Raw genomic sequence first — 8,563 nt, forward strand, 5'->3', positions numbered from 1 at the left:
CATTCGTCTGCATGCAGAAGATCATAAACTAAAGGATAACCTTTAGAGACCCACTGATACCACACAACTCGACGTGGGTTTTCGGGTGGGTATGATGTGTAAGAGAAAGAACATGGTATAACCAGACAGGAACCCTGGAGGCCATGAATGTCTTTTGGCATTTTCACTTCCCATGCTAAAGTATCAAATAGCAGAACAGCTGTGGGACAAAAGTTGGAGTCATTAATGGCTGTGTGTTCATTTAAGCTGGCATTTTTAGCATTTCACTCATATTATTTATCTTAGTAAAGGATATTATACAAGACTTAGTAGTTGTCAGTAGAGTGTCAGTAGATTCAGCTCATTGTGACTGCTGTACACATTTAATGTAAAGATGTATTGCTGTTATTATATGATTTTTAAATCTCGTTAATTTGGTCTTTGGATAAAAAGAGACAGTTATGTGTGAAAGTTACTGATTCTCTAAATTCTAAAACACTATGAAAATGATCTATAAGAAGAGACACAATTGGGAGTTTTTTTTTCTTTTCTTTTCTTTTCTTTTCTTTTCTTTTCTTTTCTTTTCTTTTCTTTTATGATCACTTCTTAACTCTTGTGCTGTATTGAAAACCTTACACTTGTGGTGTTCTCGGTCAAAAATGACCGGCCTGCAATAAATTGCTTATAAATCTCTCATTATGCTGCCTTATTACCAAATATTGGATTCAATCTTTTTGTCAACTTGTTTTCTTTCATTTAGGACAGGTTTTGTATTTATTTTTGGAACTAATCGACTGTAGGCCTTATTTATCTAAGCTTATGTACCTCAGTTTTTGAGTAAAAAAAACAACAAAAAAAAAACATTATTTGTGGATAATCTTCAACAAAATATGGAAAAAAACAGCACTGCATTAATATTTAACTAGGAAGTTTTTTTTGAAATGCCTTACTCGCTACTGCTGTGCCACTGAATACTTTAAAAAAGCCTCAATTTATGTACATTTCTGTTCAATTATATAAATAAATTCAAACATTTATTGTGACAGAACATAAACAAAAAATGCCTAAAAGAGAAAAACAGACACTGTACCTTGGATAAGTAAATGAAGTAAAAGCTGTGCTTTCATGTTCCTGGATCATTACATAAACGAAAAACAAAGTTAATAATGGTTAAAATTAATGAATTTCCAGCATTCTGTCCAACATTGCTCAAATCTATTTTACTACTTATATTTCAGTTTTTCAAATAATTTTTTTTTCATGTTTTTTCTCCCCTCAGTCTTTTTGTAAAGCATTTTTTGATGTAACATACTTTCATTTTTCATTCTTACCTTCTCAGTAGGCCTCTGTAGAGAACTGGAAAAATAACCTACTTCCAAGAAGACAAAAATAAAGAATAAGAGAAGTGAAAGACAGGACAGGGGGTGTTTTCATAAAGCGCAGCACTTCTGTTGCTGTAAGTCTCATGCCCCATTTCCTTGGTCTTAAGTGTTGAAGCTCATCACACGTATGCACTTATATAGTGACAGTCTTCAAATATAGCATTTCCTGACAAGAAACACCACCATTTGTGAAGCTGACAAGAGGGTCTGTTTTATGTTGTTTAAAATACATAAGTGGTACATTTAAAAACAAAGTAGAAAACAGGATTATATGTTTCTTTTCACAATCATTGTTACAAAGATTATTATTTCTGAGAGCATTTGGTTTAATCAGAATCAGCGATGAATCAAAGTATGAATTAATTACTGTGGTTGACCTTTGACATCCAATCCTGTGTACAAAGGAATTGACTGGTTCCTCTCCCTGGCAGTCTATAGTACCCTGCTCTATTCCAATGAATTGTAAATGCTCACTGACAAACTTTGGTTATCTTTTTTCAAACATATGATTTAAATGGTGATACTTCTATAGCGATTATTTATTAACTAGTGAGACCATAGTTTGATTAATACAGAGCCCCTAAAGGGACCTTTGCAAAAATAAAATAAAATATATACAGACTTATCTAATGCTCATGAAAAACTATTGCGTACACTCGAGAAACGTTTGCGTGCTTGTGCATTACAATTTCCGTTTTATGTATAAACCATATATCCTTTGTGCGTCACTGCCTGTTTAATATGAAGAAAGTGAGAGTATGAATGCGCATGAATTAATAAAGATTTATTTGCTCAAAATTTTGCTTTTGTTAGGGCATATATTACAGCCGTATGCTTTAAAGCATTCTCTGTGAGGGCTACCGCGCGTGAAATGGCTGATACAGTAAAAAGTGCTCAACACGAAATGGGCTCAGTGTGTATTGTCATATGCCAAGTTTAATGGTTTGTGAAAAGACATTGGCACATTAAATGATAAAAATTTGTATTTCATTAGGGCAGTATATTTATTTTGTCCTATATAAAAATTATTGGAACAGTAAAATGTTCTTAAGTTTCTTATTTCACAAGATCAAAACCCCCTTTAGTAAACCACTTTGTCTAATTTAATGCATCCTTTACAGGTGGCAGAGAAATGCTTATTTACTTCATTCAATTCTAACAGTGCTTATTTCGAGCAGAGCCATAGAGATAAAGGAGTGTAGATATAAAGGAAGACTGAAGCTTCAAATAAATGACAAAAGAATAAGTAGCTGGATTCATTCTTGTATTAGATGAATTGCTCTAACAAAATACAAATTTGAACACTTTATATCAGTCCAATGCACAATGCACTTTTCTTATTTTGCTCAAAAACAGAAAACAGAAAAAAAAAAAATTCTTATGGTTCATATTCACTTACATAATGTAGGGCTTCGGGGAATAAAACATGCAAACAAAATATAACCGACAATGCTCAAATTGATAGGAATCCTCTGAGGCTAAGCAGTCAGAATCAAGCCAAAGCTCTGCTTTTGTGATGTTCTCGGGTTGCGATCTTAGGTACTAGTACTGAAGTTGGGACTTTATTCTTCACTTCATTCTAACTCACTCTATCAACTCCACGAATGTGTGTGTGTGTGTGTGTACATATGTGTGTGTGTTTAGATAGCCTTAGTTTCCTGTAATCATAGAAGTAGTTCAATAAATTTGTGTTTGATTAAGAAACATTGTCTTGTGTTGTGTATTTTATAAGATCAATCTCTTGCCTAAAAAATTACGTTACCTGAGCTCGAAGTTAATTAAATGCCAGATTTTGTGTTATATTCTGTGGCCAAGAATAAAACAAAATTGGTAGGATACAGTATAATCGTGCTGATAGTTGGACTAACAGCTGATAAGTTATATTATTAAAGATTATTCCTACAATAATCTAAGTTGCAATCAAACTTATTTAACCTCCCCATTTTTTTTTTGTATTGCATGTATAACAGTTTAGTGACAAATTAAAAGTGATAATGTCAGAAATGTAATGCCACAACATTCTGGAGGATGAAGCCCTTAACACCCTGTTCTGAATCGGGACAAACTTCCACAACACCATCCACGTTCCAGACACCAATGGACTGAGTTGGATGGAAGCTGTCATGAAGTGTCTGGAGAGCGTGCAGTCCCGATACAGAACCCGGCCAGACCCAGAGCTCGGCCCTATACCACCGTGATCGCTTAGACCGACGCCTAAGCTCCCCGACAGACTGGAAGCTTCCTGCTTGCCGCGATGAGTGAGCCTATGCCCAAGGATGGGAAGATGGAACACAACATCGGCCTGGAGCCGAAGCACCACAAAGACTCTGACCAGTTGTGTGAGCTGACGTCACTATCCATTGCCTTGGGAATCCTCGTGGAGTTCAAGAGGATGGAAGCGAGCCCCGTCCACCCTCCCGCAACTGAGAGCAAGCACCAGCTGGACTTATCGGACAGTCTAATTGAGTGTGGTGAGATTAATTCCCTATATCCCTGGAAGCATATATGAATCTGAAACTGTATCTGAATCTTCTTCGTCAGTCCTGTTATGCCCACCTAGCCTCCCTCTCCCACCACCTCTACTAAAGGGCACTCTGTTTTTTGGGGGAGGTTTGTGCCACTCTTCATTTCCAGACCTCCGCCAAGACTGTCATCATCATCTCCAATCAGTCCGTGTCACAATATCCTCCTCTCAGTGGCGAGGTTACACTCCTCCTGGGTGATATACCTCCCAAGGCTCTATCGCCGTTTGTCCTCGCCCTGAATCCATCACCATCATGGCTCCTACTGCCATTGGATATTCAGCATTGCTGAGTTCTGGGTCACTTCCACCTGGCCACTCCTACCCGCATCACCACAACGGATGCTACCTCCTTCTGTACCGCCCTGGTCGTCGTCCTCCGTCTGTCTGCCTGCCCCTTGTACCTGCCCATTGCCACATCCTCCTCCCAAGCCGCCTCCATCTTCCCTCTATGGCATGAGGCCACACCTTCTTGGGCAGTCAAGGTGGAGCAAACTTGACAGGTGGCCAGAGCGGTGCAGGTTGGACAGCGGGCCAGAGCGGCACAGTTGGAGATCACCATGGTGGAGCAGATGTCGAAGACCACCACAGCAAATCATATGGGACTATATACCCCCACAGTTCAAAAACAACCTCTGTGGTCAGATCAGGGCTGGAGGCTTTGGATTGGCGATCCTGACTGTTGGCGACTCAGGCATGGCATTGCTGATGGCTGGGGATTCTGGCGTGGTGGCCATGACAGCTGGAGACTCTGGCATGATGGCCATGACAGGACAAGACTCTGGAATGGTGGCCATGACAGGACAAGACTCTGGAATGGAGGCCATGTAGGGACGAGACTCAGGAATGACGGTCATGCCAGCTGGGGACTGCTGTGGACCAAACTCCATGGCCGTCGGAGTTTGGGTAGTAGGGCCCCTCCCCAAAAATGTTTAGGCAACGAGTCTTCCTCCACTTTGCTCACAGTGAAGGAAGATCCATTGGCCGATGACATCATCCAGCCTGCTCCAGAAACACTCTATTAGCATGACCTCATCCAAGGGAGCAAGGTGGTAGTAAACTAAAAACTCCTCCACATAGTTCTCAATGGGACGGCCATTTTGAGAAATGGAGCAGAGAATATTTTTTTCATACCAAAATTGGTGAGTAAGTGGTGCTTGTTACCCTCTTGCTCTATTAAGTTACAGGCTAAGTGCGACATTGCGGGCTGTAAATTAAAGTAGTGCTTGTTACCCTTTTGTTTCATGTAGTTACAGGGCAAATGTGACATTGTGGGCTGTAAATTAAAGTGGTGCTTGTTTACCCTCTTGTTCCATGTAGTTACAGGGTAAACACAATAAAAAATACAATCTGATATTATTGACTCTGTAAAACAACTTAATTTAAAACAGATTTACAACACTTCTTATTAATTTATTATTTTTTTTAAATCAACTTTTCATTTCAAATACTAAAGTCCTGACAGAAAGTAGCATGTTCTATCCTTTTGTTTTTTTATTGGTTAAAATGAATGGAGAATATTTCATGTTTTTCTATGCTTGCTCAGCAGCTATAGTTCATGATAGGCTATAGTTAAAGGTGCCATCCAACATTTTTTACAAGATGTAATATAAGTCTAAGGTGTCCCCTAAATGTGTCTGTGAAGTTTCAGCTCAAAATACCCCATAGATTTTTTTTAATAATTTTTTTTAACTGCCTATTTTGGGGCATAATTAGAAATGCGCAGATTCAGGGTTGCAGCCCCTTTAAATGCTCACGCCCACGGAGCTCGCGCTTGCCTTAAACAGTGCATAAACAAAGTTTACACAGCTAATATAACCCTCAAAATGGATCTTTACAAAGTGTTCGTCATGCATGCTGCATGCATGCGTCGGATTATGTGAGTATTGTATTTATTTGGATGTTTACATTTGATTCTGAATGAATTTGAGGCTGTGATCCATAGCTAACGGCTAATGCTACACTGTTGGAGAGATTTATAAAGAATGAAGTTGTGTTTATGAATTATACAGACTGCAAGTGTTTAAAAATGAAAATAGCGACGGCTCTTGTTTCCATGAATACAATAATAAACGATGGTAACTTTAACCACATTTAACAGTACATTAGCAACATGCTAACGAAACATTTAGAAAGACAATTCACAAATATCACTAAAAATATCATGATATCAATGATCATGTCAGTTATTATTGCTCCATCTGCCATTTTTCACTATTGTCCTTGCTTGCTTACCTAGTCTGATGATTCGGCTGTGCACATCCAGACGTTAATACTGGCTGCCCTTGTCTAATGCCTTTCATAATGTTGGGAACATGGGCTGGCATATGCAACATATTGGGGGCGTACACCCCGACTGTTACGTAACAGTCAGTGTTATGTTGAGATTCGCCTGTTCTTCGGAGGTCTTTTAAACAAATGAGATTTATATAAGAAGGAGGAAACAATGGAGTTTGAGACTCACTGTATGTCATTTCCATGTACTGAACTCTTGTTATTTAACTATGCCAAGATTAATTCAATTTTTAATTCTAGGGCACCTTTAACAAGTTTGTGAATATTTTGAATAAAAATAGAAAAACTAAATAAAAGTGTCATACAAAATAAATAAACTAAATAAAATCTGTCATACAGTGCTTTTGTGGAAGCATGATGCGTCGCCCCCCACATTAATAATAAATGTGCACATATTGGTAGCCTTCAGTAAATTAACTTCTCTAAGGAAATGATTCATAAAACTGGAATTCCTGACGACTCACTTAGGCAGTTCAGAGTCTATTCTTTCATTTCAGGAGACAATAATTTTATTTATCATGCACTTTTGACTTTTCATACAGTTTACATTCTCCGACAGCTATATTACACACTGCATGAAAGGTAATGTTCGAAAAAGCATAATAGGGGCACTTATTTCCCTGTGTTTGTTTTGAATTTGTTCATGTTTAGAGTTTGCTCTTGATCTACTTTTCTTGTTCTGTTAATTAGTCCTGTCATCCTCTGTTTCTCTACTTTCTCCTAGGGTACAAATGTTTTGATTAAGCTGTCACAGGTGTTTCATGTTTCTTTGTTTTGTCTAATAAAGCCCTGTGTTTCTTTCAGTTCATTGTTAGTTCTGCGTAGTGTTTATTTGGTTGTACTGTTCCTGTTCCTATTCTTGCTTGTTATGAGTTTGATCTTGAATAAAGACTGCCGCACTTATATCCTGTTTAATTTCTGTTGCAACCAACCATGACATTTGTAAGATTTTGGGAATGTGGTATTTGATTACACTAATTAGCCTTACCTGAAAAAAGCCTCAATTTATGTGCATTTCTGTTCAGTTATTATCATTAGTATTCAGTTATTATATAATATAATAATATTCTATTATTCACTTCAAATAAACATTTATTGTGACAGAACATAACATGCCTAAAAGAGAAAAACAGACACTGTACCTTGGAAAAGTAAATGGAGTAAAAGCTGTCATGTTCCTTGGTCAATACAAAAACAAAATCCAAAGTTAAATGTTAATAATGGTTCAAATTAACAATCATTTCGTCCAGCATCATCGCATAACTCTAGTTTACCATTTATAATTTAGTTTTTCATAGTCTTCTTCTAAAGCACTTTAACATTTTAACACTTTCATTTTTCATTCTTACCTTGAATAATCCTCTGTAGGAGCTTAGGAAGGAAAAGGAAAGGGACAAGGAAAAGGGTGTTTTCATAAAGTTTAGCACATTTGTTGCTGTAAGGCTCATGCCAGCCAAGATGAAAGATATCTCCTTAGTCTTATCAAGGTTCGGAGCTCAAGCTCTTGTGTAGTATCTGTTGGGGATTGCCCCAATGAAAGCTGGTGTATATGTTATTGACCGCTGCAGAACTCTGGTCAGGGAGTCGGAGTCATCAGATAGATTTGAACTGTTTATTGCACAAGAGTGACCATATACACATAGAAGTGCACTTGAGGTAGTTTTCTGAAATATATAAAATAACAGAAATAAATATTCATTTTCTAAATATAATCAACAATTTAACAGATTACAAACTGAATGATAAACAACTTTACATAATGAACTGATATATAAATATGACAGTAATATATCAGCATGAGTCAGCAATATTAAGCTGCAGTGTAATAAAGATTACAAAACCCCCAAAATATGAATTATATAGGGTAATGAGTAATACAGGCAGTAATAATAGCGACCACAGGATGATATGATCCAACTGAGAAATGTTAAACTTGGAGCAAATAACTTTAATAAACATTACTAATACTAGCCGCGATGCTAGCGGCACAAATCCGCTCGTTAAAAAGATCGCGAAGCATAAAGAACATAATGAACTAAATCTAATACTGCTGCAATACAGTATAACGATCTGCATTAACTACACTATACACTGAATTAAAACTTACTTGTCATTAACTTTCTCTTGCGCATGAATGCTGCACTTTAGTGAGAGCGTGCAATCTGACTGCTCCGCTGGAGTGATAGTGAATAGGCAGATACGCTGAGCTCATACACGCAGGAAACACTGCACTACGTTAAGTCAAAACTTAAAACGTCACACACATAACGAACTTTAAACTTAAAAGAAGAGAATTCACAACAGTATCAGTCAAATACAGCATATTCTGACAGGAAAACCATCATTTATGACTCTGACAAGAGGGTCTGTTGCAAAATCTTTATAA

The 8,563-nt window shown here is 37.4% G+C and overlaps 1 long non-coding RNA gene across 1 annotated transcript; it reads right to left on the reverse strand.

Annotated features, from left to right (window-relative positions):
* Positions 1 to 5: 5 nt before the first annotated feature.
* LOC125249261 lies at positions 6 to 7,573 on the reverse strand. The gene is made up of 4 exons (XR_007180524.1): positions 7,320 to 7,573; positions 1,311 to 1,348; positions 1,070 to 1,110; positions 6 to 199 (listed from the first exon to the last, which is right to left on the reverse strand). It is a non-coding gene; the product is annotated as an uncharacterized LOC125249261 (long non-coding RNA).
* Positions 7,574 to 8,563: the final 990 nt, after the last annotated feature.

Source organism: Megalobrama amblycephala, linkage group LG16 (genome assembly GCF_018812025.1).
Source record: "Megalobrama amblycephala isolate DHTTF-2021 linkage group LG16, ASM1881202v1, whole genome shotgun sequence".
Classification (NCBI taxonomy): domain Eukaryota; kingdom Metazoa; phylum Chordata; class Actinopteri; order Cypriniformes; family Xenocyprididae; genus Megalobrama; species Megalobrama amblycephala.